Here is a 20,669-nt window from a genome sequence, read left to right as displayed (position 1 = left end):
GGATGCAGTGAGACTGGCTGAGTTCCTCTAGCACTGGCATCTGACATGTTTTCTAGCATATTACCCTCAGCTAGGTTCCCCATCTATTGAGATACGTGTCAGTAGCGACTAGTATTCACCACTTCCTCACTAGCATGGCTCCTATTGAATCATATCATCTGTTGCATGCGTTTAACATCTGGCACAGAATGATTTCTTTCCATTACCACAGCTTGAAGCTTTCATGTTCTTAGTTTGTTCCAAGATACCTCTGGGAACATCTGCTGCTTCAGGCAAACTGTGTCCAGTGAGTGTCAATAGGTAATGCAGAGTGTCACCTTCATCACTACCCAATCAGTTCTCTTCCAAATCACATGCCATCCTAACATGGAAATATATCATTGTTCCTTCATTGTTACTTATTTTTGCATCTAAGCCGCTCCTCTCAAATAAATGTATATTCCAGCTTTCTCATAATTAATGTATCCCAGGCAGACCCAGCTTGCATTTATATTTGATAGATCTAGATGAAACATGTCACAAATGTTACCCCTATGCAACTCTGTTACATCACTGGCCATGGTTTAACCCACCTTCCATTGAATCCATATCGATGTCTGTCACAGCCAGAGTAGTTTCCTATGACCAATCTTCAATCATCCAATTTTCAAAGACCTCAGCTGATCTAAAATCTGCTCTCCCTATTATTTCCAAAACTATGTTCTGTTTGGATTCCATCTTCATGGTCGACCTTGGGGGGAAAAAATATACCAAATGTAAAAAATTTTATAAATGACTTGGAGGAAGAAGCGGAAGGATGGGTCAGTAAGTTTGCAGATGATACAAAGGTTGTGAGAGTTGTGGATGGAACTGAATGTTTTCGTAGGTGACAAAAGGATATAGACAGGATGCGGAATTGGGCAGAAAAGTGGCAGATGGAGTTCAATCTGGATGTGTGAGGCAATCCTCTTTGGAAGGACAAACCAGAAGACTGAGTACAGGGTCAATGGTCAGTTATTTAAGAATGTTAATGAACAGAGGAACCTTGGGACCCAAATCCATACAGGTTGATAGGATATTTAAGAAGGTCACATTACATCTATACAAATCTCTGGTAAATTCAGTTCTGGTCACCTCGTTATAGGAAGGATGTGGAAACTATGGAGAGGGTGCAGAGCAGATTTACCAGGATGTTGCCTGCATTGGAAAATAAATCTTATGAGGAAAGGTTAGCAAAGTTGGAACCTTTTACTTTGGAGCGTTGAAGGATGAGAGGAGACTTAATAGAGGTCTACAAGATTGAGAGCCAGGACCTGTTTCCAAGGGCAGGAATAGCAAACACCAGAGGCCATGAGTACAAAGTGAAGGGAGGGGAGACATCAAGGTTAAGGTTTTTTTTTAAACGCTGAGTGTTGTGGGTGCCTGAAATGCCTTGTCAGGGATGGTGGTGGGGGCTAAAACATTAGGGACATTTGAGATTCCAAGATGGGCACATGGGTGGAAGAAAAATAGAAGGTTATGGAGTAGGGAGGGTTTAGTACTTTTTTTAAAAGGAATATATGGGTTAACACAACATTGAGGGCCAAAGGGCCTGTACTGTGCTGTAGTGTTCTGTGTTCAAAAAATGCCTACAATTTCCTCCTTCTTCCACTAACACAATCATTCCCTCCCACCCCAATTTTTGGCTTCCCAAGCTGCTTCCCTTTTCGCCTATTACCAGTATCCAAACCTTCAACTGTTGAAGCAGTACAGTCTAGAATTTAATCTTGGATGTTTTGAATCTGTTTCCCAACCTTCCTTTTGATTAAGCTTTTAGTTGCCATTTCTGACATCTTTGTTCAGTTTGACATCTCATTGCTCTCTTCTTAGTGATCCACCTATGAACCACTGTTTGCTGCACCAATGGTTCTATATAATTGTTGTCAAAGTTCTCTGTCTGCAGCACTGCGGTACACAAGTTGAATGGTCTGTGCACCACTGTTTTCCCCTGTTTAACTGCAGTTTGAAGTGCAGACAGAACCATAATGTACTGGTAGTAAAGATTCTCACAGCTGTACACATACAGTACACCAGAGGTAACAACTGACATTTATAAAACATTTATATAGCACTCGGCACACAAAGAAATATCTCAAAACAATTTACAAGAGAGCCTGAGTTGAAAAGGGAGGAGTTCTAACAAAGAAGTCAGCTTTTTATTGTATTTTAAACTTCTGAAGATAGAGGGGAACAAATAAAAATGCTCATCTTACTGTGCATAAAGGAATTAAAAAAGGCAGAAATATTAAGTATTTTGATTTTTGGTTTCATTTACGTATTTACCATGCTGTCCCGGCTTTAGATAATGCAAAATAATTGAAATTTTTTTTAAAATACAACTTGCTTCTTACTTAAAAGCTTATAAATAACACTTTTTTTCTGATAAGCCTGGAAAATATTAAATATACAAAGTTAATACAGTACTGTACATTCTGTTTTGAGGATGTATCTTAAGGTACTTTGTTTCACTGTCAAAGATCTGTAAAGTGTGTTAGCTACCAGATGCTAACAGGCAGAAAAAGATGTGCATTGTATTCATCTGGAGCTTTGTAGAAGTCAGGACACTCATAAATTGTCAAGAGACAGGAAATAGCTCTTTTTTTCCTCCAAAAGAGATTTGAAACTTTTTTCTCCCTTCCTGCACTTGCTCGCTAATAGCATGAATAAAACTTTTAATTAGTAAAGATCTTTGAAAAGCTCAACTTCAATTACCAATTATTTAAAGGATCCTGTTATTCAGTAACTGACAGGGACAGAGTTTAAAAGCAGCTTTATTACCAAAGCAGCTTGGAGCAGCAGTGGTCAGCATGGAACGTCCTGCAGACACTGAGAGAGGAGGATTCGATGGACACGGTGGGGTGGTTCCCGGAGTCATTTGGCAAAATGTCTCCATTGTTGGTCTGCCTGGCAGTGAGAGGAACCCTCCTGATCATCTCCTTCCCGTACAGCAGAAACATCGTCCACAATCCATGTTGTCCCCGAGATGACTGGGGTGGAGACCGTTGCCCACCTCTTTACTGAATGCAGATTTGTTATGAGTGTGTGGAAAAGGATGTAAGGCTCCTTGTTACAGTTCATCCTCAGCAGCTGTGTGACAAAAGATTTTCTGATTTATGAGCTGTTCCTGGGGTCAAATGCAGAGACAGTCATCTGGAACTACTGGAAGACCCTCAAGTTGGTGAATGATGCCCTTTGGTCTACCCAAAATGAGATGTAGGTGAGGGAATGCTGCAGACTGGCACATTCCAGGCTTCAGAATTACGTCTTGAGGGATACACTGAGGCTTGGTGCACCCAATGGGAGGACCCTGTGGGGAAGGACCTCAATCTGGAGTCCTTCTGTGGGCATTGAGGGGCTGAGACCAAGAGGAAGGCCTGTCAAACAACAGTGGGGGGAGTAATGACAAGTTGCCACAGTGGTGTAACTAGAGAATGTATGTAACAATGTACTTTGATGGAAATATATGGATATTACACAAAGGATGTGAAAAGACTGAACTGTTTTCTTTTTTCTAAATAGTTTATTGTGAATAAAAATTTTTGGGGGGGGGGGAAACTTGTGGGTGAGAAAGCTAACCCTCCCTCTTAACCCTCCCTTGGTCTTAAACAGGAAACTCTGTCGACACTGATGGTAGTTCAACACACAGGTGCTGGAGAACCTCAGCAGGTCACCCAGTGTTCCTTGTGTAGCAAAGCGATATAACCAATGTTTTGGGCATGAGCCCTTCGTCAAGGTGTCTGTTTCTCTCTTCTGAAGAGACAGGGACTGCAATCATCCTTTTGCATTTGGTGATAAACTTGCAAGAGCAAACATATAATTGCATGACAATAGAAGAGTTACCCTTTCTCGAGACCCGTTGTCACTGAATCCATATTGCTACAGGCCAGTGGTGAAAGATTAATTCTGCCATGATTTTAGACCAGGAAGATTATAGGAGAGGTAGGAAAATCTCTCGATGGACTTCATTCACAAGATTTAAACCCTCTGCTCGTTGACTTCCCACATTGGAAGTGGCACAGTCCTGAATAGAGCAGTAAGTATACCTCAAAAGTAATTAAAAGAATAGAGTAGAGCTATGAAATGTTTATTTTAAGTATGCTATTGTACCCACTAAGTCTGATTTGAGACAGCTTATCATTTAAGTATTCTGAAGTTGATTCTTAGAATGTAAATTATTTTCAGCAATTTGCATTTGGTCTGTTGTCCCTTCTACCTCTTCCCCTGTACTGTATCCAAATACTTTCACATGATATGGCTGTCATGGTGGTCCTCTTCAATAATTTTACAGTAACCCAGTATGGGGACATAACATCCTTCAAAATGTAGATTTATTTGGAAATAGAACAGCATGTTCTTGAGGCTCACCATCAATTCAGAAACCATTGGTGGAGGGAACACAGATGGAAGAATGGAATCATTTATATCATATGTTGAGTCAACAATTTAAATGATAAAAAATAATTTAATATTTGCTTCCTTCAGTCTTGCACTAAACCAAGTTCTATCTCAAGGTTAAATTACAGAATTAGTGGTAGTAATATAAGCAGTGATCGTTTTGTGGTGTGGAGATGTGTCCAGCAAAAATTTAACCAATGAGGTTTTGAAGTTGATCCTCAAAAAAAATACTTGCTCACTTTAAGTGTGGATTGAACACTAGTTCTCAGGTGTGGGAAAAAAACAAAGGTTCAATCCACTGGCAAGCTCAGTTAATGGGCCTCTATGTTTATTCATGATTGGCTCCTAAATCAATGTAGACATATAGCAAGATAAAAGGCCATTTTGGCCCATGAGTCCATGCCGCCCAATTATACCTGATTGACCCGCACCTTGGTGCGTTTTGAACGGTGGAAGGAAACTGGAGCCATCGGGGGAAACCCCATAGGGAGAACAAACAAACTCCTTACAGAGTGGGATTTTAATGCTGATCCTGATCGCCGGTGCTGTAAAGGCATTGAGCTAACCATTATGCCAATGCTCTGTAATAGGCCTGGACTGCAGCACTTCCAAGAAATCTGTTTTTGTCAGAACCACAAAAATGGCTCCAATTTCCCCTCAGTCATAATTTTATCACTGTGGATAAAATTTTTGACCCCTGCACTAATCTTAGGTGAGGGAACAAATGACAGATTTCTGCAGGTCAAGATCTTCTGCTCTTTCTTTTTCCCCCTCTAATTAAACATAATGGGCAATGAGGAAAAAACAAATTTCTGTAGATGCTGTGATTGTAATAAAAACTGGTGGAACCCAGCCAGTCTTTTGTCAGAAGGAGACAAGGACATATTGCTAACCAACGCCAGAGAAGTCCATATTAATGCCATCCAGTTGGAAGGTGTCCAGTCAGAAGGTGAGGTGTTGTTCCTCCAGTTTGCACGAGGTCTCAGTCTTGCAGTGCATGAGACCGTGGACAGACATGTCAGCAAGAGAATGGGATGTGGAATTGAAATGGATGGCCACTGGGAGATTCATGCTATTGTGGCAGACAGAGCTGAGGTGCTCCACAAAGTGATCTCCCAGGCTGTGCCCTGTCTCTGCTCCACATCAGGGAAATTGGAGGAATAATACCTCATCTTCCAACTGGTCACTTTCCAACCGGATAGCATTAATATCGACATCTCTGGCTTTAATTAAAACCATGCCCCACCCCCTCCATTTCTTTCCCCGTCACCTTCCTCCCTTTTCCCTGTCTCCTTGCGCACAGACATATTCAATTCTCACCTCTCCCCTTATGATATCCAATTAACACCATTTTTTGGGGGTCTTGGGCTCCTCCCTCAGTCAACGCTGTCTGTATTGTGAGATTTCCTGTTTTTTGTTTTGCTCATTTGGCCTTTTTACTTGAAAGTTCAGGCCTGAAATGTAGGCAATATATCTTTCTCTCCTGTGGATGCTGAAAGACCGGCTGAATTCCTCCAGCATTTTTATAATAGGCAGTGATCCATTTCCTTATGTTGTATTCCTACCTTCAATCTATTGTGGTACAAATTCTAAATCTCTCTGAAATTATGACAATGTTGATGAAATCCAATGGTGATACATCAAAGATGGCTTACCTTCAATAGAGATAACATCCATGAAGAAATCTGCTCTCTTAGTTGGTCAAGTTAGCAAATGCCTATTAGAGGGAAGTACAAAATCCTATGTAACTGTTTATAAATAAGCTTCTGTTTTGGACAAGTGGAAACTACAGAGTTCCGCAGTTGTTTGACAGAACTTTCGTCAAAGGAACACTTTGAATTTGAATTAACTGATTAAGTTATCAATTGGTTGGATGAGTAAATGAAAGGAAACAGAAAATAGAGTAATATAAGAATTGCCTCCTAATGAAAAATAATTATAATCTGGCCAGATGCCTAATCAGGTTCTACATCCTAAATCAATATGACATTGCTTCTAATTCTATAATGCAAAGCAACCTTCAAATGTAGACTTTTCAGAAAACCTGTCCCAAGGAAAAAAAAATTATTGTGATCAACTGAAAGAAAAGATTTACTGTCTGAGAATATTGCAACTGGACGCTGAGTACTTTGGCCAAGCAGCTGCTTGGTGGGTTCAGTTGAGTTGCCTAAATCATTAAGCTTTTCTGCCTGGGTTTGATGTCACTTAAAATCTTTCTGGATCAATATTTTATAAATTATTTATGCCTTTGTTTGCCTCAGCTTAAAGCTTTGAATCAAATATAGGTATTGCTGTTAATTCATTTTTTGTATTAGTTGCATTTCATGTCACTCTGTCATTTAAACCAGGCTAAGAAAATACCATCTGATACATGAGGTAACCGTTACCTTTTTCCAATACTTGTTTCAAAGCTGGAATATGGGAGGTGAAACCGTTACACAAAAAAAAAACAACCAGTTAAGCTCATTGGTTGTAATGGGTGGAGGTGGGGTGGACAGTGATCCAATTAAAATCTAGTGCAGCACTGGCATTGAAGGAGTTGGGAAAGAATACAGCACCTTTGTATTTTACCAACATGAGCATCTTTTGCTTTGCAGTTGATCAGTGGGATAAACAAGTGAATCTTTCAAAATATGATTGCCACCTGATTAAATTCGGGGAATTTCCCTTTTCATGGAAGAAAACATCATGCAGCTGTCTGACTGTTCTTTGAGTAATTGGCTACTGGTAAGTACCCATTTTTTTAAAAATCTGATACTGGAAGATTTGTTCGATTTCTCATTATTATTGGAAGGCTCATTTCTTAGTGAGGGATTATTTATTTGAGGATTTGTACGAACAAAATAGTTGACAAAGCTATCCACAGCACTGATCACTGTTATCAGTTCAAACACACTCTATGGTATTCCCACCCATACTTGAGAACACGCAGGAGTGGTACATTGAGATACAAGTTCCATTGTTGCGTCAGTCTTGTCACATGGTTGAGAAGGGTCATATGGTGAGTTCTTGAGAGTTTCTGGCCAATATTCTTCTCCAAAACAGCAGATTAGCTGGTAATTCAATATTCTGTGGCTGATAGTCGGCTATGCTGTGTGCAAATTAACTCCTTTATTGGGCAACAAAACAACAGTGCTTGTATTCCAAAAGTAATACTTCACAAATAAAGGCCATGAAGGTGTAATGAGGAGAGATGTATGAATGCAAGTTCTTTCTTTTTCACCCAGTTGAACTTTGATGCCTTCCCATCTTAAAGGCCTTTAATAAAATTAAAGTGATGGGAACCCACAATAGGCTAAATATAGAACAGAAGTGGCTTTTATACCACTGGCTGTATCTCTTAGTATACTGCTCTCCCTCATTTGCATTTGAATAGAGCAGACTGTCTCAATAGAAGTCATCATGAAAATCTGGATTCCAGCTTGTAGCACCTAGATACACAGATGCATACGGATGCCAATGGCATGTCTAGTCATCAGCGCTATCATGAATCGCAGACCTGATAACTGGTTCGCAACTGCCTCTGGTCTGCTGCTGTGATCCTAAGCTGTAGTTTTTTTGACAAGGAAATGTTGTCCAGATCCATTTCCCTGCACCAATCCACTGCTTTGCTGCAGCCCGGAATCCTCCAAGGTCTGAGCTGCTGAACGTGAGTGCCACCATCTGGAATGCCAAATTCCAAGGATCTTGCTGGATGCCCTGTTTAAACCTGTGCAGGACGTCTGGGTAATAGGACCCCACGGAGAAGCACTGGAACCCCACACCGCTCCCCCAATTTCCCATACCAGCAATAGCACTGCCATCTTGATGTGATGTCTTCCAAATGGTTGAATGGCCAAATATTAGAGGGATCATCTTCAATGGACAATGTAACCTGACCATCTTTGAATTTCTTGTGTTCTTAAACAACTACAAATTCTTTGTCAGTGGTGTATCTGATGTGCCATCAACTACCACAAAAGGCTGAGGTTGTGAAACTGATAGAATTTTATTGACTATCGATTGGAGCACAAACTAACCTCATCAACAGATCATGGCAGGAAGAGTGGGGAACAGGCAAAGGGGTTATGGGTAGGATCAGTCTCGGGAGGTGTGTCCAGCAGCAGTAGCCAATCACAGTATAACAGTGGTTTATCACATTTGCCCCTCCTTTTTAAGAAGAGTCCTGTGGGGTGAGAGGAAAAAAAATGAAGCAAATATATACACATATATATATTTTACAGGTCAAGTCTGTCAAGGGGTCTCCATTGCCACAGTGAACAATGTGATAATGGTTGGAACACCGCCGTGATGCCCTGGGCAGCTTGTGTGGTTGATCTTTCGTCATCGGTTACAGTTCGCTGGGAGGAAGGGATAGGTGAAGGGAGAAGGGATTGTGGTACTGGTGCATCATGGGTGATGACAGTTGAGTGGAGTGTGGTCAGCAGCAGGTTCAGGGACTTCCAAGATGGCAGTGGGAAGGGCGTGGGGGAGTGTCTGTTGGTGGTCAGAGGGACACCTGATGGTGCCAAATCCCAGATGGAGACCATGACCTCACGCCTGTTGGAGAAAGCTACGTAGGCATACTAGGGATTTGTGTGGAGGAGGTGGACCCTCTCAACCAATGGGTCAGTCTTAAATTGACTGACATGCTTTTGAAGCAGGACTGAGAAGGTCAACCAGGCAGACAGCATAGACCCAGACATAGACTTCCTAGGGAAGGCAAACATACATTCATGAGGTGTATTGTTAGTGGCCGTACATAAGAGCAACCATCTGGAATGGAGTGCACCTGGGAGGACCTCTTTCCAGTGAGAGATGGAGAGGCCCTGTAACCTCATTGCCAGGAGGATGGTTTTCCAGATCATGGGATTCTCCCTTTCTACCTTCCCATTCCCCCTGGGATTGTAGCTGGTGGTCCTGCTCATGGTGATGCCCCTGGCCAGCAGGTACTGCAGAAGCTCTTCGCTCATGAATGAGATCCCCCGGTCACTGTGGATAAGGCAGGAGTACCCAAAGAGCATGAAGATATTGCAGAGGGCCTTGATGACTGGGCGGGGGATGGCGAAAGGGAAGTGAAAATACTCATTGATGATGGTGAGGAAGTATATGTTTTGATTTCAGGAAGGAAGAGCCCCCTTGAAGTTGATGCTCAGGTGCTCAAAGAGTTGAGCAGTTTTGATCAGGTGCACCTTGTCCGGGCGGTAGAAATGCGGTTTACACTCAGTGCAGACCTGGCAGTTTTTGGTCATTATTCTGACTTCCTCAACTGAGTATGGTATGTTCGTGGTTTAATGAAATGGTAGAACCTAGAGACTCCGGGGTGGCAAAGGTTATCATGGAAGGTCTGCAATCTGTCCATTTGGATTCTGACATGTCCCGCAGGATAGGGCATCCGAGGGCTTGTTAAGTTTGCTAGGATATCGTAGTTCAATTCTCCCCCTGAGGATTTAATCATTCTTGATTTTTTTTCCCATTTGCTTGATATTGAACATGAAGGTGACCTCTTGCTGGGCTGTGAGGAAGGTGAAGCGTTTGCCAGCGAGGTAATGCCTCCAGTGTTGTATTGCCTCCATGATGGCTTGGGCCTCCTTTTTGACTGAGGAGTGGCTGATTTCAGGGCCTTGGAGGTGAATAAGAAGGTAATGGGACTGCCCGCTTAGTTGAGTGTGGCTGCCAAGGTTGGATTCATCTACAGCGTGCTTCACTGCCTTGGTGATGTCATCCATGATATGGTCCAAAACTGCACGGGCCCCTGCTGAAAGGAGAAAAGCAGTGACTTTTACTTATGGGCAAGCTTTGTCCCCAAAGTTGGGGACCCATTGAGAAGAACCCCAGGTATCTCTTCAGGGCTCTGAGGGTATGGCAGAAGAGCAGCTCCAGTAGGGGACGCATACGGTCAGAGTCAGGACCAATGACGCCATCTTCAACCAAGCAGCCAAAAATAGCTCGTCGGGTTTCCGGAAAACACATTTCTCCCTTTTATAAGTAAGGTTCAGGAGCTTCACGGCCCAGAAGAATTTTCAAATGTTGCCATCATACTCCTGCAGGTTGAGGCTGCAGGTGATCAAGATATGGGAAAGTGGCCTGCCATGTGGTCCATCTCCCACTAGAGACCACATTGGAAGTGGTAAAGACGGCCATCCGCCTTGAATACAGTATACTGGTGGTCCTCCGGGCAGATCAGGAGCTGGTGATAGGCTGATTTAAGGTTGGCTGTAATCTACGACCATCCTGTTCTTCACCCCATTCTTTACTATGACCACCTGGATTCTCCAGGGACTTTTGCTACCCTTGATAATGCCTTCGCCCAACAAACACTACACCTCTGACTTGATGAATGCTCTGTCTGCGGCGTAGTCTCACGGGCTCCTGGTGGCCACCGGCTTGCATTCAGGGATGAGGTTCACGGACAGTGATGGAGGAGTGAATTTGAGGATTGAGAGCCCATAGGTTGTGTGCAGAGGGCTGTCTGGAAACTGCTTGTTGCAAATGGTGAGGGGGGGAGATGAGGCCCATCCAACTCCAATGCAATGCTCTAAAGTTAGCACTGGAGGTCCAGCCCCAGCAGCAAGGGAAAGCAAAGCTGTGGCATGATGAGGAGCCTGAAATGTTTGTTAACTGCCTCCAACAGTCAAGGTCATCATACAGGACTCATTGCTATTGGCCATATTGGATTTGGATGCAAATGATACCTTATGGCTGACTAGCTGCACTTTGAGGGATAGGCACTTAGCAGTTTTATGGTGAAAAAAGCTTTCTGTATTCCTGCTATCAAACAAGCAGTTCATTACACGCCCATTTACCTAGACATCCATTACGGACCTGGTGAGTTCGTGTGGTCCCTCTTGGTTCAGGGTGATGGAGGCCAGTATGGACTCACTGTCTGAGTCCAATAAGGGCCTGAGTTCCCAAGATGGCCACCTTTGCTGTGCCCCCATGGTGCTGGAGACCCGAGAAGATGTCGCCACCCTTGCAGCCAAAATTGCGGCCCCATGACTTGCACGTTACATCGCTGATCCGCAAAGGGGATGGCGTAGATCGTGGTGGCTGTTCGCATGCAGCGCTGCTAGGTTTTGCAGGTGGATTAGACTGGGAGATTTTTGCACAACGTTTCCTTTTCCTGCATCTAACGCATGCCGCCTCCTTGCCAGGGCAAGTTTCCAAGGGTGCTTGCCTTGCCCGCAGAAGTAGCATTTGTGGTGATCACTCACATGGCAGCAGAGGTCAGGTTGCTAGAGGAGTGCGATGATGCCTGCAACCATTCGCTCATGGCGCAAGATGGTCCCCTGTCCCAAGATAGCAGTGCATTTTGTTGCTGGGTAGACATCCGAGTTGAGGGGCCACCTCCAGCATCTGTTAATTTAATCACCTCTTGCAGGTTGAGTATCTTCTGCTCCAGGAGTCACTATCTTGTGTGTCCAGACCAAATGCCAGGCACATAGGCATCCCAGATGACATCCTCTGTGTTCTGGGCAGCCGTCACAGCTTTGCAGTTGTACAACCTGGAGAGGGCCTGTAGGTACTCCGTGCTCGACCCACTGGGTCGCTGCTTCCTGGTGGCCAGGAGATGGCTTGAATAGACTTTGTTCACCCTTCTGCAATTCTGGATCTTCAATGTACTCATGGCCTCCTTGTACAATTTGGCGTCATTGATCATTGGGAAGACCAGGGGTCTGACTCGTGAAGAGGAGTTTGAGGACCTCATCCGCATTAACAACATTTGTGGTCGCTGTCAGGAAGTCCTCAAAGCAACATAGATGTTCAAGCATGTTTGGGGCATCAGAGGATCAAGGGTCTATATTGAGTCTCTGGTTTCAGGTATTGCTCCATTTTCTTTGAAAAATATAATCAATAAAATTAATTCATCATCAATTACCACAAAATACTGAGGTTGTGAAACTGATAGGTTTTTATTGACTATAGACTGGAGCAGCTTTTATTGACTATAGACTGGAGCAGCAATTAATCTCATTGACTGATGATGAAGAGTGGGGAGCAGGCAAAGGGGTAATGGATAGGATCGGTCTTGGGAGGCGTGTCCAGCCGGCAATACCCAGTCACAGTATAACAGTGGCTTACCATAGTATCCATAGCATAGAATCATAAAAGGGTACACTAATGGAGAAGACTAGAAGGACCACGGGATATGCATTGGTTCTTTAGCAGAGTTTCCTGTCCATTTTCTTGAGCCACATCGATTATTGTTAGTTTCAATCCAAATTGCTTTTGAAAGTTTCCATTGAATCTGTTTCCACCATCCCAATCAGGCAGAACATATTAACAAATTGTGTTTCAATAATATTCTCCATGATATCTTTTGTTTATTTGTTAACCATCTTAAATGTGCATCCTACTGTTGCCAGCCCTAATGCTACTTGGAACATGTTCTTATTTCATCCATCAAACCATTCATGACTTGGAATTCCTTGAGGAACTCCAAGCCAGTTTCTCCAGTTTATTCACATAACTGAAGTCCTCTATCCAGTTGAGCTAATCTCTGTACATTCCGTGAGTCTTGGCATTTTTCTTAACCATTGCTGTCTAAAATTGATCTAAGCATTGAACAAAGCATTACAAATGCTTTGTAAAAGTTCATCATAGCTTCCTGCCTCACTTTCTGCACCATCTATAAAATATGCCATTTAGTTCACAATGTCTCTCCTTGTGTCTCTTATTCTACCTACAGGAGTCTTACTTCATAGTTCTCATTGTCACATTTCATTTTTCAAGAGCTTGACAGTCTCACAAATCTGCTTGGGTATATTACTATTCTCCTCATTGCTTGGTATGTTTCTGAGGTTTATGCCATCGTCAGACTTTGATATTATTTTCGGTAACCTTAAATACAGTAAGGCCTCTGGTATCTGGAATTCAAGCAACTGCCAAAAATAGATAGGTGGGTGGGTGGGAGGGAGGGAGGATTAGAATAAATAAGAATAAAATAATATGTAAAAAATGTTAGTTTAAAATTGTAAAAGTGAATGTTCTCTGAATTAACACATACTGTAAACATTTGAAGACGGGAGCAGATATTCAGCCATTGGGTACCTTGGTTGTGCTTTTCTCATAGTAGCTGCTTGAATAAAGTTGTGTGAAACAGCAATGGTGGGTGTGGCCCAGGATGAAGAGCTGGTTGATGCCGCTCGCCATTGGGCTGACTCTCTTAAAGTATCTCCTTATCCCTACTTAGTAAGAGTCATCCTGGTTTGGGGGGTGGGGGGAGGGTTGGGAAATTTTCTATTATGTTATTGTTCATCTTTTGGCCAGCTCCGTGGAGGGGGAGGAACCCACAGATGTAGCAATGGTTAGATGTTTTCAAAGAAAATGACTGAAAATAAAGTAAAAAGCTTTAAGGTTTATATATTGACGCAAGTGAAATTTGTTCAGTCTCTTTTAAACTGTTTATTCTTAATGCAGGTGTACTAGTTAGGCATTGTAAGAGTAATCTCAAGCAACCGGAAAATACTTTATCTGGCATCTATCAATCCCCATAGGTGTTGGATACCAAGGGTTTTACTGTATAAATCATTAACAATTTGTAAAGGAAGAGTAAGCTTAATATTGCACCCCAAAATACACCCTTGTAAATGTCCAGAATGCAAAACCATCTCTAATTTATTCAGTTTGCTGTTTTTAATCAAATTTGCATCCTCATTGACCCTGCCCTTTAATTCCATTGCTTATGTTTGGAAACATTGGCCAGTAATGGAAAGGTGAAATATGTAAGTTAGTTTGTACGTTATTCGTACCTTATTTAAATAGATTCATCATAAGAAAGAAATTGTGTGCAAAACTGTATCATCCCATTAATATTCCCGGAATGGCTTTATGCCATTGTCCAAGATATGATGTTTCTAATTTGTCCATCAGCCTCCAGTTCTGATAATCACAGGAAAAGATTGCAAATTTATATTGGCTTGTACTAAATTTGTCTCAGTTGGACACATCACAGAAACTGCCCCAAATCATTTCATGTAGAACCCTTGCCAACACCAAAGAAACTTCATCCCTTGAATGTGCTTTGGATTCAAACCCTTGTACAATGACTCTGCATTAATTCATTCCACACCACTTCACCATATTTATCAGTCTTAATTAAATAACAGCGGAAGGTAAGCACTGTTGCCTTTGACTACATGACTGGCTATTAAGGTCCATTCACCTGGTCATGCCAGAGAAAGTAGCCTTATTATGTCAGCAAATGGAGTTTTCTCTGTTCCAGAAACTACTCTTCAAGGAAGGATTCGGCCACACAAAATCTACACAAACTGAGAATTAGACCCTCACTCTGATGTGAAATATGGAGTAACACTTGCACGATGATGGATCCAGTATCTCATGGTAAGTTGGAAATGTGTGCTGTATCCAGAACTCTCAGGTGACATTTCAGGGCAAGGTTTTGTGGGCAAAACCTGAACATCCAGATTGTATTCATCATCAGAAAGACATAAAGGCAGGTTGGCTGAGTCGCTCTGGCCTCCTACACTACCTTTCCTATTTCTAAAGGGCTAAAATTCGGACTGAATCTGGCCTGACAAATAGCATCTAGGTGCAACAGCCTGATTTCCAGATCACTGACCATCTGCACAAAAATTCCAAAACACTGCTAATGTGGCCTGCTCTTGAACACCTACTGGCTGGATAGTCACTGAAGTTCCCTGATCATTAAATTTAAAATCTTTTTAAAATTTAGACATGCAGCCCAATGACACCCAATTAACCTACAACCCCTGTACATTTTGAAAGGTGCAAGGAAACCAGAGGACCAAGAGGAAACCCATGTAGACATGGGGAGAATACATAAACTCCTCATAGACAGTGCCAGATTCAAACCCTGGTCCTGATCGCTGTTGCTGCAACAGCATTGCGCTAAACACTGCGCTAACTGTGCAGCCCCATGCTGGGAAAGTGATGAGAGTATTTTATTTTCACCACTTTTAATAACTTTCCAGATAAGCAACAAGAAGAACAGTGAACACCTCTTCATCTTCCCACATTTTCACACAATTTGTGAGGTCATCCATTCTCCAGAAGTGCAATAGCCTGAATACACCTGAGACTGTCTGATTTTTGAAACTAAGCAGCCTCAGGCCTGCTCAGTGCTTGGAGGGGATACTGCCTAAGAACAGCAGGTGCTCTGGGTTTCTGTGAGAAAGCGAAAACACTGCCTTACAGTGGACAAAAGTTAAAGAATTTCAGGTATGTTACATTCTAAATGTATTACAACGTGACAATAATGGAACCTTTACCTCCTGCACCTGCAGTTTTTCCACATGTGGTGAAAGACTAAAAGAATATTTTCTTCACATCCAAGGTCATTTTCTCTGAGGAGCTTTGGACTAAATGATACCAAAAAAAATTAGATGATTGAACTTCTTCCTTGCACTTCTTTTCCTCCTCTTCCCCTTTGGACTGAAGTAAATTCTTTAAGGAACTTGCCTTCAGACTTGCTGGAAATCAACAGAAGGTTATCCTGATAACCAACTTCCATGCTAAACACGCGAGTGCAGAAGTTGAGATTTTACGATGCAGCCAACTTCAATACTGAGGCAAATTGCTTCTGAAAATATTTGCATGATTAAGTTTTGTTTCCTTTTTCTTGTTGGAAAATATCACAGAAGTGAAGAAGCCCAGTTTTGGTAACACATGATGATACCAACCACTGGTCATTTCACAGGTGATCTTCTTTTGTCCTACCCATTCTTGATTTTTCATAATTTCTTCCTCTTGCTGCAGTTCAACAACAGCAATTTTTTTGCCCTTTTAATTTAATTTAGACGTCCAGCGCCCTTCCAGCTCATGAGCCCGTACTGCCCAATTACACTCAGTTAACCTACAACCCCCATGCGTTTTGAAGGGTGGGAGGAAACTAGAGTGCCTAAAGGAAACCCACACAGACAAGGGGAGAACATACAAACTCCTCACAGACAGCACCGGATTTGAACCTGGGTCGCTGTCCCTGTAATAGCGTTGCATTAAACCATTAGTCTAACTGTGCTGCCCTTCTTGAATATAGTTATAGAAAAGGCCAGACACAAAAAGATAAATGTCATGTTGCAGTCCTTTTTTCTCTCTTCTCATTAGTCATAGGTTAAGGGAGTTCTTATTTAGGACATAAAGCATCGAAATGGGTCATTTAGCCCCCATCAATCCACTGGTTCATTACACACCATTTGAGTCCCCTCCCCTTCTTCCCCATCTAGCTGCACTAGTGTAACCCCTTATTGTTTTCTCCCCTGAGTGCTTTACCCACTTCATTTTAAATCTATTTTTATTGCACATCCCAGCTCTCCCTATGGTTGTGTTTTCCTACATTTTCACAGTTCTCTGGGCAAAAAGTACATCTTCTGAATACTCTATTTGATTTTTTTTTCAGCACCTAGCTGACATTAGAGGTTTCTAAATTTGCTTTTCTTTCTGCCCCCCCGCCCCCCCCCCACTACAAAAGCCACAGGAGATACAGAAACAAATCCTCTCTGGCTGCAGGTTTCAGTCTCAAAACATGTATTGCTTGGGAGCTAAATTTATTCAAATAATAATTATGGTTTCTGCCTTAATCTAGGCCACAAACTCAGCAATGGCTCCTGCAAATATGGCACACATTTTCTCCCCTACAGCAGAAAGATGACACTCCTGCCAGTGAATATGTACTGTAGGGAAAAGGATTAGGGAGTGAAACGTTTGTATTTTCTGTGTGGATAGAACTTGTGAGATGTAGGTGCAAAGCTGATTGGCTGGTATGGGGTGACCAATAACCATGAGTGTAAATCCCTGCAAAAGGTAGTGGACATAGCCCAGTACATCATAAGCAAAACTGTCCCCACCATTGAGAACATGGTGCCGTCAGAGAGCAGCAGCAATCATCAAGGATCCGCATCACCCAGCACACGCTCTGTTCTCGTTGCTACCATCAGGAAAGAGATATAGCTAGCACAAGACTCACGCCACCAGGTTCGGGAACAGCTGCTACCCCTCCACCGTCGGACTTCTCAACAATAAATCTAATCAGGGACTCATTTAAAGACTCTTCGATTTTTTTTTTTCCCTCTCTGAATTGAGCAGTCAGTTTATTTACATTTCTTTCTTTGGTTACTTGTGGATGTCGTGGCCAGTTTTTTGTTGTTGTTGCACTTCCAATAAGTGGTAATTCAGCCTCACCTGCAGGAAAATAATCTCAGGGTTGTATGTGATGTCATGTATGTACTCTGAGAATAAATCTGAAATTTGAAAATAAAGCATTGGTCAGGCCACTCTTGGGCTATTGTGAGGAGGTTTTAGCTCCTTAAAGGAAGGAAGCTTTGCCATTGGAGAGGGTATAAAAGTTTACAAGAATAATTATTGGAATGAAGGGTTATATGGCTAGGGTTTGATGATTCTGGGATGTTATGAATGTACTCTGACAATAAATCTGAATTATGAATCTGAAAGCTTTCAGACGTGTGGAGTGATGAGAAGATGGATGTTAAACATATCCTCATTGACAAAGTTCTGTGGTGGATTAGGCAGAGTCTGACCCTTGTGATGCACTTGGTGGGCTACTGCTTTTGAAGATGCTTTTCCTGATGTTGATAATGCGTGGAAAGTCATTAAATGTTGTATAGATCAGTTCTCAGTATATGCATTGTAGCACATAGTACCAGAATGTTCCTTTGGTTTGATTTGTTGGAGGGTCCCCCGGCTCCTGAAGAAGCAAGTATCTAAAGGTAGATCACAAAAATCTGTAGACACCATGGTTGAAGTAAAAACACACAATGCTGGAGAAACTAAGCAGGTCAAACAGAGTCCTTTATGTAGCAAAGGTAGAAATACATAACTGGCATTATGGGTAGGAGAGGATGTCAGCAGATGCCTGAGCAAAAAGGTAGGGGAGGGAAGGGGGTGGCAAAGGCAGGAGATGATAGGTGGAGAAAGGAGGGAGGGTGCAGCAGCAATGAGGGGGAGGAGAGGTGGCTGGGTGGGGTAGGGAAGGGAGGGGACAAGTGGAAAGGCTGGAAAGGAGGGGAAAGAAAAGGTGAGCAAGTTTAGCAGAAAGCAGAGAAGTCGATGTTAATGCCACCTGGCTGAAGCGTGCTCAGATAGAAAACAAGATGGTGTTCCTCCAATATGCGGGATGTCAGGGTGGGATAGTACACAAGGTCATGGATAGACATGCGAGTCTAGTTTGTTTCCACTAGTCCCTTCAGTAATCATGGTAACCAAAGTTCAGATTTATTGTCAGAATACACATAACATCGCATACAATCCTGATATTCTTTCACCTGCAGAATTTATGTATCCATAGTGCAAGAACCTGTACTCAAAAAAAGATGCATATACAAAAGGTAGAAATAAAAACAAAGGAATGTAAACAGACTGCAAAATAGAAGTTTAAAAAAAAAAATCAGTGATAATTTGCAAAATAAGAATCCTTAAATGAGTCCCTGGATGAGTTTGTTGTTGTTGTCTGATGGAGGATGGGGTAGCAGCTGTTCCTGAACCTGGTGTTGTGAGTCTTGTTGCATCTATACCTCTTTCCTGATGGCAACAATGAGGATAGAGCATGTCCTGGGTGGTGCGGATCCTCGATTATTGCTGCTGCTCTCTGTCGACAGCGTTCCAAGCAAATTTTCTCAATGGTGGGGAGAGTTTTCCCTGTGATACGCTGGGCTGCGCCCACCATCTTTTATAAGGCTTTCCGCTCAGAGGTATTGGTGCCCCTATACCAGGCTGTGATGCAGCCGGTCAGCACACTTTCCACAACACATCTGTAGAGGTTTGCCAAGGTTTTCGATGCATTACCAAACTTCCGCAAACTCTTGGGGAAGTAGAGGTGCTGATGTGCTTTCTTCACGATGACGTTAGTGTATTGGGTCCAGAAAAGTTCCTCCAAGTTGGTGGCACCTAGGAATTTAAATTTTCTTGCCCTCCCCACTTCTAATCCCCCAATGATCACCAGATTGTATATGTCTGGTTTTCCCCTCCTAAAGCCCACAATCAGGTCCTTGGTTTTTGGGGTCATTGAGTGTGAGGTGGTATATACTGTATTTCAATATACAACCTCGAATATATTTCATGAATGCTGTCAAATTTAATTTTGGATTACCTGTTGCTGCTACAATACGTCTTCCCTTTAAGAGATGAAGATTCTCTTGCAGCTAAGAATTTTAGCTTCTCAATGTCTTTTTCCCATTACCAAGGCAGAATGGTCATTGAACAATGTTTTTGGAGATGGTGGCAGGCAGTGAATATGTCAATGAGCAGGCAAAATGAAGTCAGTACCTTGTACCTTTATAGCGATGATTCTATTCAGTTCCTAGCAAAGCCTTGAATCCTGTTAAAGGGCATCTTTTTTGTAAATCGTCTTTTCCATCCTCTCCAATGTTTAGATGTAGTATAAGGATGCAACGTACTTCAATCATGGTTGAAGTAATGTTTAGTACAAGTTTGGCATATGCTTCTCAATTTTTAATCTGAAGCATAGTTTTCTTACAGAATTATTGAATTGTTTTGAAGGTTTAAGTGATGAGAGGATGTGTATTCCAACATCCTTTTGGTCTTCCACCAAAATTTGGTTATTTTTCAAATTTGTCCTGTCCCCTGCCCTCTGCCAGTGTAGGTGTGTCAGTAGATTTTTCTCGCAAATTTCTCTGGAAATTGGTAAGCAATCTTGTGACTGGCAAATGCAAGGAAAACTTTCGCCATCTGTCCAGTTAATTATTTTTGTTTCCAGGAAAATTCAATGGGCTTCATGTTTTTTTTACATAGCTTATTGATGGGAAGATCAGTGCTTTGGATTTAACCACTTCCTCTTTTAATTTGCTCAACTCCAATTAGTTTTTGAATAAAAATATTGAAAACTCTATCTTTCTGTGTGGGCAATTATAGAACTACACATTGGCATTCTTGATTAGGCCAACCACATCAGATCAGTTGTCAGCCTTAGTTAATACTCTGCTCCTGTTAATGAAGCATGTTTAAATAATTTGGTGCCTGAAGGTACAGGGAATTGTCTTTTTCCTTCCTGGATGCTGTGGCGCAGCTGATCTTAATTTCATGAGAAGGTCGAATTAACATTAACTTTAACTGTCCTGGTTTGGGAAGATCACAATGCTTTTACAGTCGTACTGAGGAATTTGTCGATTCCTCTTCCAGAAAAAAATTACAAATTTTGGAAAGTAGTACCTGCACTGAAATCCTGCACTAATTGGTTGGAAAGTCTATTGTAAAAGCAAACATTGACTCTCAAAGATATCCCTTTAAAAGTCTGTGTAGAGACTGAATTGGTTGTGGTGTGT

At 42.2% G+C, this 20,669-nt stretch overlaps 1 long non-coding RNA gene across 3 annotated transcripts in view; it reads left to right on the top strand.

Moving 5' to 3' along the window:
- The window catches only part of LOC138763913 (uncharacterized), a 90,857-nt gene that overhangs the window by 53,378 nt on the left and 16,810 nt on the right, over positions 1-20,669 (top strand). For 2 of the 3 annotated variants that reach the window (XR_011357892.1, XR_011357893.1), the window contains exons 3-5: positions 7,011-7,140; positions 14,618-14,736; positions 15,348-15,594. This is a non-coding gene — a long non-coding RNA (uncharacterized lncRNA). The remainder of the gene's footprint in view (positions 1-7,010; positions 7,141-14,617; positions 14,737-15,347; positions 15,595-20,669) is intronic. The other variant, XR_011357894.1, reaches the window with a different exon arrangement.

This window comes from Narcine bancroftii, chromosome 5 (genome assembly GCF_036971445.1).
Source record: "Narcine bancroftii isolate sNarBan1 chromosome 5, sNarBan1.hap1, whole genome shotgun sequence".
In the NCBI taxonomy this organism is placed as follows: domain Eukaryota; kingdom Metazoa; phylum Chordata; class Chondrichthyes; order Torpediniformes; family Narcinidae; genus Narcine; species Narcine bancroftii.
The sequence above is the reverse complement of the archived record's forward strand: the minus strand, read 5'-3'. Positions and strand labels throughout refer to the sequence as shown.